Raw genomic sequence first — 18,857 nt, 5'->3', positions numbered from 1 at the left:
CATTGTTTGCGTGCAAATTGTAATGCGGGAACGCTCTTCCATTCGTTGAATATTTGAGCACGACAATATTGGTAAAGCAATTAGCTTCATCTCCCTCTTTACTGAAGTTTAGTAGGCGTACGTTTGGATCAATCAAGTTGCAGCACTTGGTTTATAGTTATGATAACCTTTGTTATGCTGTTCGGATTGTAACTAACAAAGCGGCTACATGTGCCCTCTCTTCTCACTCATTCTTTGCTTTGACTCCAGTTCTGTAGTTTTACTATAGCTAACTTGTGGTAGACTTTTACCCTAGGCATTTGGATAGGAACAATCTTGGTGGGTTTCCGGTTCATGCAGACTGAATCAATAAAGGTGAGTTGCTGCATTTTGGCCAAGGTAGAAGCACTTCGTTGCAGGAGTTGCCTTGTAGGAGCCGAAGGCACCTTGTCTGAGCTGCTGGAGCATCATTGCAGCATCTACACTTCTGGCGTTCCCAATGAGCACACTTTTTATTTGCCCCTTCTTCTCCCTAAGCTCCACATAATGTCATGTGCCTGCATATCACTGAGCAGATCTCATATTTTTCACCACAAAATTAGACTTACTATTTGCCAAGTCATCTCTACAAGTGCCGGAATAACTTCTTGTAAATAGTGAACTACATAAAAATGAGGTTTTTGTTGCCCATAAAGAATATTGCAAGCTTTGATGCCGAGAGTTATCTCTATTTACCTTAGTTCTTCTTGGATAAAACCATGCTGGTCGATTAAGATGTGCGTTCAAGGTGCATAGGATGAAGGAATGGACTCTATCCCTAGTCCGCCCTAACTGAGCAGGCAAAAACAAGTTAACAACCATCTCGAGGACTTCAAGGAGACCTAGATGTTATCTCAATTCAGTTAGATGTGGCTTTTGTGTTCTGTAGTTCAAATAGAATTGCTGCATATGCATACATCCAGGAAAGAGACCACTGAATTTCGTATTAATTCTTTTCCATTTTTATGCCAACCTAGGACACAGCTAGGCACATCTTTTGAAAAGTTGCTATTACATATTGTTAGTGTGATGCATCATTAAATGTCTTGGAAAATTTCTGAAACATCTGTTGTTTTAAAGCAATTTTCTGAAAGATGGTATTATTATTATTATTGTTTTTTTTGTGCATTTAAACTGTTATCTTTTTGTCAACGAAGATGGTTATAGTAGGACAATTGTTTTTCTTTATATTGAAAAAATTGTTTAATAGAAATATATGCCTTTGTTCGATTTAATAAATGTTGGAAATGTTCTTATCATCTAACAAGAGTTTTTTTATGTTTTTCACATGAGACATTTTTAATGCAATGGTTTTAGGTCTGTACTTATGTAGTTAGGTTTTTAAACATACTCAGTTCTTGTTTTCCTTGAAGTCAAGTTAGTGGCGAACTTCTGTAATGGACACTGAGCTACTAATCATTCTTGTAGGTGTAAGTCAATATGGCAATTTCAATTCTGGTTTTTCCTGGGATAAACACAAGTTGGATTTGATGTTGGGAATTATCCTATCTGGACAAACAGGTACAATACCACATGTTTTGATACCACGAGTGTTCTTAATTTTCCTGTTTACTGAATCATTGAACCTTAAACTTGATGAATATCACATACTTTCCTTCTTATTCAACTTTCTTGGAATTCTTATGTTTGTCATTGCCTTTATTTTTGAGCTCATTATAGGACAAGTACTCCTGGGATGGGAGTTTTTAGGATTTTGTGTAAAGGCTATCAGACTTCTTGTTCAAATCTGAGGTTGACATATTTTGGCCTTATTAAGAAGTTACTCTGGGGGGTTTTTCTGAAGAATGATCACATAATTTAATGTTTGTGCAATGTTTTGGCCTTTGGCAGACCATTTTAGGGACCAAAAGTTCCTTTACACTGAACTCTGCAAGAAGATCAATTCATATACGAGGACTTCTATTATATATGTGCTGATCAGGCTTATATCTGTACTGTATGAGTCATTAACATTGTTGGGGTGATGAAGAGTTAGCATACTTTGATAACTTAAGACATGGGTCAAGTAATAAAAGGACTTCAACATTCTGAGTAAGTTTACTTTGTTCATTTCTTGCAGTATACCGTGTTGAGGTGTAAGATAAGATTAGAAGTTCATCAAGGAATTTGTCTTACTGTTTCTGAATCATATTAGAATGTAGAAAGTACTCAGTCATACGGTTAAAGTGTTTTATGAGTTAAATTTCTTATTATTGCTCAACTATAACCTTCAAGAACTTTTATTTACATACAAATACTTTATTTCAATGAACAAAATTCACTTTTTCTATGATAAGATGTACACAGTTTGGCTTATGCTGCTGAGTTGGTGCATAAACGAATTGTACATCGAGGAACCTTTTTGTTGATGTTTTTGATGAATTAATCCCTCGATATGGCCGCGCCGACTAAGGTTAAATCAGCATAGATATGCCTGGATTAATTTTTGTACATCCACCTTGACTAGCCCTTGCTTGGGCAAATTCTATCCTTTTCTAGGTATCCTAAGATTACTGAATTACAAGGAAGCATGTTTTAGATAATATTTAGATCAAGACATGTGGAGGGAACCTTAATGTGATACTAATTTGTGTTTGTCTTTGTTTCTTTTGGTATATTATATTAGATACTAGGAAATGATTCAGCAGTTGTTTGACCAAGTTGATGTGATGTTCTCTAACAATCTCTAGATTATCAAGCGTGCTGTGTTAAATATGTAGTGTGGCACTTGCGATTACTTGGTTTGTTAGTGTATGCTAAATATTTATGTTCTCATATGAGTTGCCTTATCTAATCTTCAGTTGTGGTTTGACAGTATTTTTTTGGGGCAAATAAATTTTTTGTCTTTGCTCAAGATGCTTCTGTGGTCGAAGCGTTTCCTGAGAATGGTCAAGAGCAGAGCACATCTACTGGTTTGCGTCGAATTGAAGATGGTTCTGTAGTTTCAAATACTCCATACGACTAAGTGGAGAATATTTACAGATAACGGAAGGGAACTGTTTCAGAAGGCATGCAAATGATTCTTCTTTTTGCACCTTATTTAATGCAAATATTGATATCCTATAGTGAAGTCAAACCAAGCATCAACCTTTTGTGTTCATACAATACTGGACATGAGCTGAATAGTTCAGTGTGATGGACTTAAGTAGCAGTGTTGGTAACTGGCATTTCATCCATTTAATGTTCTGATGTTTATTCTTTGGTGTTATTTTGCTGCCAATTTCACCACTAATCTGCATGTATATATAACATTTTAGATTGTGAATTGATAGAGAAACTAGGGCCTTATTTTCTAAAAATATAAAATGTGTTTTTTTTCCTGTTGCTCCTTTTATTTGTATAGGGCCACCTTGTTTCTTTCAAGATTTGCCAAGAGATTTTTATATCTATCAAACATTTTGTGGCTTCTGTCACAAATCAACCAACCTTTGGGACTTCGATATCAGAGCAGTCATAAACAAGCAAACAGTTATTTAATAATGCAAATGATTTACTTTCTTTCCGGTGATATTTTTAACCTTGCGTATAGCTCACTCAATGGATAAGATTCATGTAGCTAACTCCAGCTACTTGGGAGAAACATGTCTTGATTATGATGATAATGAAATGAAATTACTCCCTATAGTTCATTGCCCACTTTAATCTTATATGTTTGCAGGGAAAGCTAGATGAGGCTGAGAGATTCTTCCAGGCTGCATTAGAGGAAGCCAAAAAAGGATTTGGGCAAAAGGATCCACATGTTGCATCATCATGCAACAATCTGGTATGTCCACTATTTCATTTTTATTTGAACTGTTCTTAAATGTCCACGCCCAGTTTAAATAGATCCTTCAATAGAATTCAGAACAGGTCGTTTTCATCCATTTACAAAATCTCTCCTGCCCCAACCCAGGGCATTTATGGTCCAATCCATATTTTTTACATAATCGGCTATGGAGTTGGCAGATGGCAGGATGTCTTGTGCGACATGGATGGTAATGTACGCTATGAAAGACAGGGCTCTGTCAATCAGCCTGTGTTACATCATGCAAGAACTTGTTCTGTTTTTTGTGCCCCAAATAGCAGGGATGGTGCCAGACTGCCAGTAAACCAAAATTCACTTACAAAAAAATAAATCAGAGAACCTCACTCTTATCTCTTACTTTCCTGGTTTTCTAGTATGTGATAAATGCTAAGGATCTTACTAGATGTTTCAGTGGTAGTAAAAGGGATGCCATCCATCTTGTGATGGGTCCTTATTTTGGCTAGTGAACCAGATAATTAACTTGTTTTATAAACTACCTTGGTCAGTATACCACCAGACAATTAAAGAGAAATTTTGCCACTTTAAATTTACTATTGTATCATAGGATCTTGTTTATTTCGAGTTCATCAGTTGCTATTTATTTTAGTGTTAAATCTAAGAGGTGCCAATTGTCTTGAAATAACTTGGAGTACAATGCGTTTCACTTTGTTCTTCAGATGTATCTTCTTGATATACTAACTGAATCCTAATGCTGATAATTGATTGCCTCTTTCAACATACAGCCTATATTTGCTTACGTCAATGGTTGTCTACCAACTTAGTCATCTATTCATGTAGGCAGAACTGTGCCAGGGTAGAAGAGGGAATATGCCAAAGCTGAGCCCTTGTATATTGAAGCAATTAGAATTCTTGAAGATTCTTATGGGCCTAATGATATCCGGTATGGTCTGTTTGTCTTTTTGGTTATGATTTTTAAATATTCTTTCCTCAAAAAATTCAGTGTTTTAAAGAATATTATTTCCTGGAAGGCATTGCAATTGACAAAAAAGCAAACAAATGCAAAAAAACCTTCTTTATCTATTTCAACTTGTAGATTTTCTCTATTTTAAACAGATCAATAAGCATAGTGCTTTCATGCAACAATAAATTCACAATGGATTTAGGTACGTCAAAATTAATCCCTCTGTCTCGGACAAAGGATGTCCTTCAAGCAACGCTCCATTCCCTGGGTTTCGGACCAAGGTGTCCAAATCCCTCTATCTCAGACAGAGGACGTCCTTCAAGCAACTGTCTATTCCCTTGGTCTTGGACTAAGGCATCCAAATCCCTTTGTCTCTGACAGAGGACACCCTTCAAGCAACTCTCCATTCCCTTGTCTCGGATCAAGGCGTCCAATTCCTCTGTCTCGGATAGAGGACATCCTTCAAGCAGAGCTTTATTCCCTTGGTCTTGGAACAAGGCGTCCCATCAAGCATTTCGTCTGGGACAAAGGCGTCCATTGACATTTTCCTATGCCTAGACATCCATAGACATTTCCTCTATTAGGGACAAAGGCATCCATCGACATTTCCCTCTATCCAAACGTCCATCGACATTTCATCTCTTCTGCATGTAGCAGAGTTGCTATGCCCAGGTTTAATATGTCCATCGCATTTCTAACAAAGTCACATTTCTATTTACTATCGACAGTGGAGGACTTCTCTAATCCTCAGCACCAATAGTCTAGTTAGTCGGACTCTAACCTCCTCGACTAAACTTGAGAGGATGCTTATGATGCGGAGGTAAGGGTCCATGTGATGGGCCCTTGACTTGGTCAACAGAGAGTCTATATAGGGGATCACCTCTTGACCTAGTCGACGCCGCTGATGTTGGCATGATCTAGGACTTGGTCAACATAGTCCACATGGCGTGTCAACAATCTTCAACTAGCCGAGTCGAGCCATCCGACTTGCCGAATTGATTCGATCGCCCGAGTTGGATTCGACCGCCCGAATTGATCTGACCTGTCGAGCACTTCGACTTCCCGAGCACTGTCGAGCAGTCTGACTTGCCGATTGCCCAAGTTGATTTGACCTGTCGAGCACTCTGACTTCTCGAGCATCGTCAAGCAGTCTGACTTGCCGACCTCCCGAGTTTCCGGCTTCTCAACTTCCGGACATCCTGAGTTTCCAATTGAAGGGATGCGGTGGTTATCATGGCACCAGTTATAAAGTGGTGCATTCTACAAGGAGGTGTACCTTTTGAGCTTCTCTTCCTATTATAAGGGAGGCGAGATTAGTCTCTTAAAGAGGTATCATAATTTGATATATCTGTACTCTCGGCAAACCCTTTGATGCGTGTTATTCTCCATAGGATCAACTACGCCACGTCACGAGAAGAAAGTGAGGAGAATGCTTTGAAGTCATTGCTCTTTGGTCCGAAGTAGATTCCTGCCGCTGCGTCATCGTGGTGAGGTTTCTGTCCCAAACAATCTCCTTCCCATGAGTGATCAACAAACGAAATCAAATGATGAGTTGTAGATAAGCTTCCTTTTAGATTAGTTTTGTATGTGTCTCTATTCGTGGACCCATGCCTACTATGTACACAATAATTTTAATCAGAAAAGGGGAAGATAAAGTGTAATGATTATTAAATGTCATGCCTAAAGTAATCAACCTACCTAAGAATTTTGAAAAATTATGTTTTACATGTATCGGGAATTGCATCTTTCTGAGGAAAGGAAGATAGATGACTGTCATATCCACATTTTACTTAGATACACATATTTTTGGTATAGGAATAACCCTATAACCTATGGTAGAATTATCTGTTTTGTTTATATAGTTATTATGCATTGAGTTACTGCAATAATTTTTTTGGTACTTTATTGGCTTACAATTAAACAATATGTTTTTCAGTGTCGGAGCTGCTCTTCACAACCTTGGGCAATTTTATTTTGTATTAAGGAAACTTGAACAAGCTCATAAGTGTTATGAGGTAAGTCAGCCTGCTTTCCTATTTAGTTTTTTTCCCCAGAAAATTGGTGCTTATTCCAGTACTTGTATAGGCTAACCTCATTAGCCTGCAATTTTTCATGTGAGATTAAATTGGGATGTCACACTCTCCTTGATTGGTGATGGAAGGAGATATAGAACATAAGCGTGAAAGTAATTCTGTTCACATATAAAAGATCTTCATTTGACTTGTTATAGTTTCTCAGGATAATCATGGATTACAGAGGATGAATTTTAGCATTTTAGTGCTATCAATAGCCATCATATTCGGTCCATTTAAATTCTTAAATTAGTTACTGTTTCTTAAGATTAAACTTACATCATTGAGATCCTCACTTAATTCTCACCTAGAAATAAAATACCGCTCTATCATAGTATTGAGGTTACTGAATTCATTTCTTCTAGAAATCACAGAGAAAAAATGCCAGCATTCCAAGCTACCTAATTATTTTATACTTGTTATTGATTCCGAATTGAAAGGTCAATTTTTCTGCTTATTGTAATTTCATACATGAAAAATGTCATGTTTATTTAGATGAATTTCTGAACTATTTATATTGATAACATTTCACTAACAAGTTTCCTTTTTTCTCGGTCTTTCCCCATTTCATGTTCCTCTTGGCAGCGGGCTTTAAAGGTATGTCATCTAAGTTATGCTTTGTCTTTCTATTTATGTTCTCCCAACCATTTGGTAAACATATTAATGGAGGTATTACTAGCTTCTCGGTTGTGTATTATGAATATTTACAGATAAAGGGGCGTATTCTTGGTTTTGGTCATACAGACTATGCAGAGACAATGTATCACCTTGGAAGGGTAAGGCATGCCAATTAATATTTATTAATATGATTTCCCGTATTAAAATGTATACTTTTGATGATTCTTCTTATTTCCATACAATACATAGATATAATATTGCAGTTTTAGTTCCTTGACAATTTTACTCTGATTCTTTTTATTTCCATACAATACATAGATATAATATTGCAGTTTTAGTTTCTTGACAATTTTACTCTGTGTGTTCTCTTTTTTCTCTTTTCTTGTAACCATGTGCTTATACACAATTTTTTTTAAGAAACCGTCACTGATAGCTGACATGAGACTATTGAAATGACAGCAAATTTAAAAACATCTTTTCACCAAAATGAAAAACTATTATGTGTGCAATTCTGAGCAACAAGCAATTTCAACAGTTGTTTTAAAGAAAAAGTTAGTTCAACTTCTTAGTTACCAATTCTTAAAATGTTAGTTTAACTACCTAGTTACCATCTTCAATTCATAATGGAAAGAAGTATTATCACAGAAAAATCATCATCTCCTCGTATTTGGGCCTTTTCTACTCCAATGTGATGTTTGACCTATTTATAATTATTTCATGTAGTTTTCTTAGTTTGACCTTTGATTCACATTTCTACCCATTGCCACCCAAAATGGGTGGTATTTACCGTTTCGGCACAAGACTGACACTGGTACCAGTACCCCACCAATATGGTTGTGCGAACAACACATGAGAATAGAATTCTCGTGTGCATCCTTGTCCTTCAGAGCGCGCTTTTGTCGATCATGGGGAAACAGTAGTTGATCATAGGGGAAATTAAATGCTTATAAAAATGCTCCAAAACATACCTTGACGCAATAAGGGTAATCGGCGAGAGAAATCAGCAGCAGTGATTGCGAGCGCACGCGGCGACTCTTTGAACAAGTAAGCTTTTGTATTTGCAATTTGGAGAGGGGAGAATCGGAGGGATGGTCGGTCGGCTAGCAATCGCTGGCAGTTGTTGAGAAAATCACAATCGTTCGGTCATCAATAACACTCCATTTTCACGAAGAGATCCCAAGCGAAGATTAGGAATTTTACGATTTTAATATAACCGTTTTAATTTAAACTGTTATATTAAAATCAAATATAAATTTATATGTTATAATGTATATAGCAGTGTTATATATTAATTATATCAATGTTATATAGGGGTGTCAATTCGGATGGGTCGGGTCGGATCGGATCGGAAAATTCGACTTTTGTTGGAATATAATATGTTATAATCATAGAAATTAGAACCTACTGTATACTAATAAAATCTTTCATCAAAGAAGCTACGTCTTTTAAGTTTCTAGTATACCTTCACCAGTTACATTTTAGAAAGTATTGTTTCTTTGAGGATTCGTGTAGCTTACCATTTTTTTTCTTGTCCAATACAACTCAAATAGTTTTCCTTCTTTTTTTAAGATCATCTTCATCTTTTTTAGGTTCAAAAATGACCAATAGATTGTTAGAAGAGTGGAAGGTGGAAAGGTAGAGAGCGGTCGAAGGAAATATTAGCCATAATAAAAGTAATTTGATTAATTTAAATATTACTAGTGAGACAAATACACTTGGGGTGTGTTTGGTTCAAGGTTATTATTGATAACCTTAGTAGGTTATCAACAAAAATCTTATTTGATTTAGGTAATGAACGATTACCGATAATGAAATATTCCCGCCACATAAACAATTAGGGGATATAACCCGAAATCGAAATACCTCAAAAGCTTAAGGTTTTCCACAATTCCAGGGTTAACAAAAAAAAATTTCTTGAAATTACCATGGCCGTTGTTGCTTCCCTCTTCCCCATCGTTAGTGGAGAACAACTGACGTCGTTCGCGCGTCCCTTCCATAAGCCACTAGCGCCAAAGAAGCTGAACATGGAAAACATGGTCAATCGTCCGTTCTTGATCTCCTTCACCTTTAGCTCCGGGAAGGCCTCAGGATTGTTGGCGAGACCTAGTGAGTCGAAGCTCTCTCCAAGGTAATCGAGTCCGCCCTCGAAGAAGATATGCGCCCGGCCTTGAACCAAACTGCCTCGCTGAACTTGACGCCGTTGCGGGAGAGGAGCTTCGGGAAGAGGCGGCGTCGGCAGTGAAATCTTCGCAAGCCGTCGTATGCGCGAGGCGACACCGGCGACTTGGGGAGGGGATGTGCAAATGACCTATGTTGGGGAAGATGATGTCACAGTAAAATGGGCGTGAACTTTAGTTTTTTAATTTAATCAACTCCTAACTTAATAGGATAATTTATTCTCAGACCCTAATTAAATTATTTTATTAAAATATATAAAGATTTATTTTAAATTTTAAAAATTATAAATCAATTATATTTATTTATTATATATATTATCAACTTATTATTATGATTAATATTATAAATATCAAATTGATTTAGTTGTAAAAGTGTCTATGATTGAACCAAGGGTAATACAATAAATGTTAAATTAGGTTATAGCATTACCTAGAGTTGAACTAAACAACATTATGTTATGTTTATTCCCCATAACCTTGGTTATGTGATTACCAGGTAATCACATAACTAAGGTTATGTATTATAACTTGAACCAAATGCATCCTTGATGATATTGATGATGACTATGTGATGCTTGTGTGCTTGCCCTTCTATATACTTACCTAGATCATGGAGACAATTTGTCAACATTTTTTTTTAAATATCATGATTGCATACTAGACTTCATTTTGCCCATATAGAACTCTGTTCCTGCATCTTTGTTTGCTATATCTGTTTTATGTAAACTGTGCGCTATTGGAAGATGTTGTTTTACAACTTCTAGAGTTTATAAGCTGTCACGACATGAGAAAGGAATGCTGTCTAAGTTTTGATGGGTTTATTTAGATAGGATTAGGTCATGTCCATTCCACAGGATGTTCACACTTGCAGGAACTTAGATACCTTATTTCTAAACTATAAATTTCTTTTGACATCTTAAAACTCTTATTCCTATCTTTCTTTGTCTAAGGTTTTGTATCTACAAAAAAGGGAGAAGGAAGCTGAGGATCTTATACGGGAATCAATTAGGATTCTAGAGGTTAGTTTTTCTAGTACTCTAGTTGTTTTTCCCTGTGTTTGTTGCACATTTGATTTCAGAACAATTTTAACACATTCCAGGAAGCTGGCATGGGGGAGTCTACAGTATGCATAAGGAGGATGAACTATCTTGCCCAGGTATTTTAATTGCTTTTCGATTTTCTAGTCTGCATTTTGGAATGCTTTCTTTGGAGTCAGCTTTATTAGCAGGTTCTGTATATTGATACATAAAGCATCAATTCAATTTTATGTAATTTTCTTCTCTTGCAGATTTTACTGAAATCTAATAGACTTAATGTCACTGAGGGTGAAAATTTTCAGAGAAAAATCTTGCACATAATGGAGCTTTCAAAGGTCTGTCAGATACATATTGGTATCTTGCTCATGTGCAGTTATCATGTTTAAGTTTTTCTTATGATCGTTGTCAATTTGCAAGTATAGGATGTGTTGTGCCCTTTTAACTATTTGTTGCATCACTTTTTCATGATTACACATTCTTCTATTAATTTCTTCATCTGACAGTGAGAAATATTCTTTCTTAAGCATTTTTTGCAAGTAGGGATGTAATGCGGCATTCTTTTACAGGGTTGGGACTCTATTGAGACTATATTTGCAGCGGAAAAACTTGCTCTTACTCTCCAGTCTCTTGGAAATTTAAATGAAGCAGAGGAACTTTTAGAACGGTTATTTTCTTGTCATTTTTTTATTTCATCCATATTGAATTGTATTGTAAAACTGAAAAATCATTCATGCAGATGTCTTGCTGCTAGACAGAAGATACTTCATGAAAATCATCTTCAGGTCTAATATTTCCTAATGTAAACTTATTTCATTGCTTATTGCCTCATAATACTGATGCCTGCTCTGTCACTTTTTTCTTTTTAGTTACCTGGTAATGGTATAACTGATAAATTAAACTACCTCTACGGCTCTACCTGTCTTTCTTCTTGTTCATCACTATCTCTCTCACTTTCGACTGTTCAATTTACATTAACCAGTGTATCAAACTGTTCACTTTCAGTTCCATGCATACTTCAACTTAAGAATGGGGAACATCAGCTGGAAAGTATTTTAAATGGTGTAGGATATGTTATAAACATAAGAGATTAGAAAACTGCATAGCTATGTTAAAAGGATTAGTCATTTACTGAGAGGAATCATTAAATATCTTTTCACCATTATCAATATTTTTACCAAATATATACATAATGGGTTTTGTTAATTATTTAAAATATATCATCCAAACATTTCCCACTTTATGTGTGTTCTACAACAGGAAAAATTGAGCTCTGTGGGTTTATTATTATAGTGCCACCTGACACCATGTTATATACTCAGTAGCAATAGGCTCCATCAATGTGCTGTGTCCGTTCAAACTGATAGAAAAACTGCTTGTTATGGACCTGCCCAACTGGTTTTGACGTCCATATTCTGCAATACACAAGAAGTTGGACTTGCTAATGTTATCAAATTGTGTTAGTTGTGCCAAATTGAAAGGAAGTTGGTGTATACTTAGTTCTAGGCATATAACCTCAATTGATGCCGCTAAATGTTACTTTTTGTTCAAGTGTACTTTTGATGCCACATGGAAACACTGGTAAATAAAATGGATAATCACTAGGCTTATCGCAAACTCTCAGAACTTATGAAGTACAAAAATATTCTGAATTGAAGAATGTTGATTGATGGGCTAACACATAATCCAACCAAGTCATCTAAAAATGGCTAACTTATCTCTAGAAATATTAACAATCCTTATAAAATTTAAAATAACCTTTAAAATTAAATACAGACTTTTAAACATTTAAAACTCTAAAATTTAAAACAACCCTAAATTGTATTGGCTCAACTGATACTTTATGTGCCCAAACCAAATTGTATTGGCTCTTGGATCAATACTTTAGATGGCTTGTATGTTATAAGTATTTTCTTCCTATATTTTAGGTTGCTGTAAATATGCTTCACTTGGCACAATTAGCTAGGCTCAAATCCAGCAACCTTCAAAAGGTGAAAATTTCTGAAGCAAGAGAGGAATTAGACAAGGCCAAGCTACTTTTGTTTAGCTCAATCAGGTTCATAATTTGTGCTCTTATCTAATGTAAATTTATTTGGTGGTTTTTTACAATTTAAGTTCCTCCTTCATTGAGGTCAGGAATGAGAAAATATAGATTGTACCTTTTTCTAACTGCTAAAGTGTTCACTATCTGTATGGTAGCTGTAAAAGGTCTCTCAATCAAGTTTAGCATATAGTAATGACAGCAGAAGGCCACATGTTCTTTACAGTTCATACACAACTTAATTAATTGTTTTTTTCCTCAGTATGAGAGTATCCATTAAATTTCTAATGGTTGCTACTTGATATAGATTTCTTTGATAAACTTTTGAAGCAAGAACTATAACAAGATACTTATTATTTTCTTATTGCACTATTCCACAATCGCAATTGTTTGAATATTGACCTTCGCTCTGGTGGCTCAGCTAACTAATTGGTTAGGTGCCTAGTGATACTTTTGTAACTAGGGTAGACTATATGTACATATTTTTGGTGTTCCACATGCCCTCCTTGTTTTTGAAGTATGACTAGTCTTGTCAAATTTAATATAGGTTAATGCACATATTATGTTAATTCTACGGGTTTCAATCTGGCGTGTCCTTTCTATGTGTATCATTTTGTGGATTTCAAGCAGTATATTCTCTCTCTGTGTCATTCTGTAGATTTCAAATTGGTGTGTCTTCTCTCTATGTCAATCATTTTGCGAACGTCAAGTTGCATCTGCCCTCTTCTCTCTGTGTGTGTTATTCTGTGGACATTCAAATTGGAATATATTTAAAACAAGCTAATCTCTATAGTATATTTTGAATCAACTTGAGGGGAAATATTAAGGGGTTATATGTAAATATGTTAGGATTAAAGGTTATTTATAATAGTTCTTGCTCATCAATAATATATAAAGGTAGGAAGTGATACCTGAAACCTTAAAAGAGGACAGCTCCTGTATGGGATGAAGGACATTCAACAGGGTTTTTGGATGTTGCTGATGACAGGAACGGGAGAGAGGGGAGGGTGGTGGTCAACATGATGCCAATGGAACCTGCTGAGCTGCGGAGGCAGAGGAAAGTTTCTCGTTGATGGAATGAACAACAATGGAAGAGGCGAGGGGATCTTGATAGTAGAGCGTTTTTCTCTTTTTTCTCTGTTGCATTTCTGCAGCTCGACTGGTGGATTATTGGGAGAAGAGCGGGTGTGAGAGTACTTGTGTGGAGGGCACGATGGATACGTCATGAGCACAATGGATAGTTGTGGCAAGTGCAAATGCACTCTGAGAGAGTAGGTAGTGGGTGGTGGTGGACATGTGCTGCGAGTGTGATGGATGCATGCAACGAGTATAGACATTCATAAAAAGGGAGCTCGTGCATAGGTTGCATGCTAATCTGGTTTATTTGAAGTGAAATGCAACAGTCCACAGAACACATTGCCTAGACTTGAGTGACAAAGCCGAGTAACAATAGATGATTGATGCGGTAGAGAGTGCCTCCTCTCTCAAGACCTCTTTTTCTACAATGGAAGATATTACAAGTAACCCCTTAATCATTCATTTACATGTAACTCCTAAACAGGTATGAATAACCTAAGGTTGTGAAATGTTGTATTGCTGCCTATTAAATTGGATCATATACTAATAGGAAACTTTATTCCTCATAACTCCAGCCTCTTATTTATATATATTATTGATCAGTAGGAACATTACATATACCCTTACAATTTTTTCTATTTACAGCTTGGTCTATAACACTATTTCCACTCTCCCTCAATCTAGTTTGAATATACTATACTCATCCTGTGGCAAATGTACTCACCCCCTAAGTCCTTTTAGAGATTCATTGGATCCCATAAATGAAGTGAAGATCTCATTTGATTGCAACTATGAAATAACATTCAATCTTTGCCTTTGATGAAACACTAAGTTTGAAGCTATGTGTGTAACAATTTGGTTGTCACGATTGTTCCCGTGATACAAATTTATTGGCTTTGCAAGGCCATAGCCTACCTTGGTTATTAGTTGTTTAACCCACATGAGCTCACATGTACTTTCAGCCATAGCCTTATATTTTGCCTTTGTACTTCATCTTGCTACAACTGTCTACTTCTACTTCTTGCTCTTCCAAGGAATAGAGTTACCTACCTTTTGAGAACATAATAGTCAAAAGTCAATAATCTATCTGGAGGAAAGCATGACCAATCTAAATTTGAGTATCTTTCGATCTGTAGATGGACTCAATCAAAAAACAAGACAGCTTTTCCCAAAGCACTTTTGAGCATAGAATTCTCATAGCTGCTACCCAATAGCCATGTCATGGATTCATCTGAAACTAATCTTAACAACAAATGAGATGCTATGGTGACTATGAGGTAGTTTAGTTTTCCTACCATCTTGTATTTTTCGGATCAGTAAGAATTTCTTTGGCTTGTTAGCAATCTACATTAGGATCCATGAGAAAATCTATTGGTCCAGAAAAATACACCTAAGGTGGTGAAATGATGTATGGCTGCTCAGTAAGCTGGAACACATAGTAATACAACAACAATTGAACTATGAGTTCAAACTATTTGGGGTCAACTATATGAATTCTATTCTGCTATTATACAACTATTTGGGGTTAGCTACCATGAGCCTCAATAAATAACATGCCAATGCTAGTCTGTAGCTTGCATGAAAAAGAGATGCAAACTTGCATTAGGCCTTGACAACTAGCGTAGAACTACATCAATGATCTTACATTTTCAGCATACAGAATATAAGTTTATTATGGTAACTTCCAATATATAAATTATGGAGTACATCCTCAGAAGCAGACTAAATACATTATATGTTTATATGCTCTGACATTTCTTTCAAAAATTTTCTTTATTCCTGGATGAGTTTTTCTCTCTCATATTGGTTTGAGTCACTGATTCTTATTTTTTGTTTTCCCCTTAAGGATTGCAAAGGAAAATTTAGGCTTTACAGGTGTGTCTCAGAAGAATTTAAAAAATAGCACCATAAATGAGAAGGATAAACACCTTGCGCTGATTACATTGGTCAGTCTTTATCAGTCATCGCCTTACATTTTTTTCATATCATTAGTTAGATTGAATTATTGACAGTGGTTTCCCATATATCTAGTCCTACCATTTGTAGTTAACTACCTTTAACTACATGCTATCTACCATGTTTGGCATGTTTTCCATGATTGTATAATGATGTATTATTTGGCATATTTTGGTTCCTCATTGCTTCTCTAGTTTTGATGCACAATTTCACTGATATTTTTGCCAGATTTGGTATTAAATTTTTTTGCTCACATATCAAGTGACTATTATTAGGATCTAAATATACACTTAGTTAATATTTGTCATACAATGGTTAAAGAAAAATATCAAGCATCATAACAATTATTCTTTCCATAATGTTCATATTCCATAGTTCAAGTTTATTTCTATTCTGACATAAATTGGCACGATAGTTTAGTGAGTATATTTTTAAATCAAACTTACTAGAGGTAGAAGGGTACTATTTTAGAGATCATCTTTCTTACTATGAATGATCACAAATGATGAAGGTTCCAACTTCCAAGTTAATTTTGAATTTGATTTAATCTGTCCCCAACCAAAAAATTGAGACAATGATTCAGGTCGTGTTAAGTCTTGTCCAAGAGCTGGTGTTTAAATCATGCTAAGTAATTTCATGATGTTTGTTAGAGTTATTGGAGTGGTTTAGTGCCATGTTTTAGTTATAGGGTATTATTTTGAGTCACACATAGTAACAACAATACAATGCCCCATTCCTCTCAATTGAGCACAGAGTGGGATTCTCTCTCCTACGGCTAGGGTTCTCTCTCTAACCCCTTATGAGAAGGCTTTCAAGTTTGATATGATGGTGTGGCAACCTCCACTCTTGTCACCACCATGAAACCTGTATGGATAGCACCATGAGTAATATTAAATTAATTTATGAAGAATGAAGAACGGTTGCTATTCTTAAGAATCTTTTGCTTCTATTCTATTATTAAATGAATCATAAGATGCATTATTCCTTTTTTACTACCTTTTTTTTGTTTCATTCATTAAGCAAACTTATTTTGTTCATCAGTTTTTTGAATTTTTTTCTCATTGATTTTGATCTATCAATCCTACCAATTTGATAATCAATGCCTAAGTTTTTGAGATGTTTGACATCAGCATTGCCCCACTGCCTCATCCTCTGAAGATCTCTATCTTGAAGATCATCATGAATAGTTATCCAATGGTTACTCTTTGAATATCAATCTAGAGCCTCACATATTTAAGTTGCTTTACTAGTATCATGTCTTGGTCTTCATCATCCTCAACCTCAAGTGTAGTTAATTTTATTTTTCTGTCCTAGCTACCTTTTTCTTGTTGTAAGATCTTTCTCTAGTTATAAGGGAATGTTAAAGTCATGATTTTGAGTGTTGATCAATAAGCGTCGGCATGATCAAAACATATCTTTTCAGCCATTGATTGGTACAAAGTGTGTTGGGATGGATACATGTTATTTTGCATTTGTGGTAACACAACTTTGATGGAATTGATCAAGACAAGGCTCATCTCGATTGGTACCCATCCAAATTTGGCCAAGACATGAAGATCGTCTTCTTGTATCTCATCTTTCGATTCTACTTTGCCAAATATGAAGAGGAGATAAAACATTGTAAAAACTGACAAAATGGGAAGCATCAACTAAAGGACTAACAACAACAAAGGGTGATGTTGGGTCTTAGAAATCAAAATGTATATCCTATACCTGTTTTGGTGTCATTTATGCTAGTCACTAGTCAGGGTCCAACTTCGGTTGTTAATCAAAATATTTTTGTATGGTCTGAGATTTCAAACCTTGTTGCTTTATAATTTATATTGCTAGATAAACAAACTTTTTAAGTGGAAGAATATTGTCAGATTATAACTCATTTGAGTTGATCTTGGCATATATGGTACTAAAACTGTACTGATTGGAGCCTGAAACTTTAACATGGAATATTAGCTTAAACGTTGGTTAAAACTATTAGAGTCAGTTATATGTTTAGGATATTAATAATATGTAATAGTTGTCTCTTGAATACAACAATACAATATTTCATCCCTCTCAACTATTTTCGTAGATGTCTTGATAGTTTCCTTAAAAAAATTATATTTGGAAAATGCGAGCTCACATTTATCCTTTCGAATGCTTAGTTGCTAATTGTTTATTGGGCAACTCCAGACTAAATGAATCAGATACATGTTTGTTAACTGTACAGGTTCTTTCATACTAACAATCTTATTCCTTTTAAGCATCTCATGCAATCATAAACTATTTCATATGTTTTACTGAAGCTTGGACAATACACTTATTGTGCAGTTACAGGCATTGGATTCTATTATTCCTTTGGTAGTCAAGAAACAAGAATTGGCTGAACCTGGGGTCTGTTTTCTAGTTATTGTCTTTTTTATTTTGTTTATAATGTTTGTTGAACACTTTGTTCGTTATGTTGTTTTGTAACGTAGTGTAAGATAAGATCCATGTAGTAGACCCCATATAGTTGGAACTCATAGCTTGTAATCTTCATCTAGTGTTAAATTTGACTCACTGACCACATATCGAAAGCCTAAACTCTTAGGATCCCCCCTCACATCATATGGAATTGTAGTAATCATCTGGTGTTAAATTTGACTCACTGGCCATCGTAGGAAGGGTTTATTGTACAAAACCTTACCTTGCATTGCAAAAGGTTGTTTCTGCAACTCGTGACCACTAGGTTACATGATAGCAACTTTACCATTGAACCAATATGACATGGTACAACATTGAAATTGTATCATCCTGTTTAGTGACCGAAACTCAACAAAATTCAAGATTCCAAATCTTTGCCTAAATTATTAACAAAGAGCTTATTCTAGACTTGCATTCTTAGCACTTTCTTTCAATCATGTGGGAAAGCAAGCTAGAATTACCCAAGCCTAACATGGTGTTCTTAGAAGCCTCAAACGCTTGACTTCCTACTTTGTTAAGAAGCTGAGTCATGACTCACAAACTATCTGATCTTAAATGATCATTGGGTTGTGTGCAAAGTTATACCACTGGTTGTATCCAGAATTTTTGAATCACTTTGTATAATATTCATTGTAATATTCTTTGATCTTCCTATATTTCTATGGTTGATTCTACTAGTCTAGTTAAATCTATTAGTTATCTTTAAACATGTCCATACT

General features: G+C 35.5%; 1 pseudogene; it reads left to right on the top strand.

Moving 5' to 3' along the window:
• Nucleotides 1–1,415: 1,415 nt before the first annotated feature.
• Nucleotides 1,416–18,213, top strand: LOC141819312 (protein KINESIN LIGHT CHAIN-RELATED 3-like; annotated as a pseudogene).
• The last annotated feature ends 644 nt before the right edge of the window (nucleotides 18,214–18,857 follow it).

This window comes from Curcuma longa, unplaced genomic scaffold (genome assembly GCF_044706935.1).
Source record: "Curcuma longa cultivar G26 ecotype Majalengka, Jawa Barat unplaced genomic scaffold, ITB_CL_G26_1.1 contig_28582, whole genome shotgun sequence".
In the NCBI taxonomy this organism is placed as follows: Eukaryota; Viridiplantae; Streptophyta; class Magnoliopsida; order Zingiberales; family Zingiberaceae; genus Curcuma; species Curcuma longa.
Note: the sequence above shows the minus strand (reverse complement) of the source record. Positions and strands in the feature narration are given on the sequence as shown.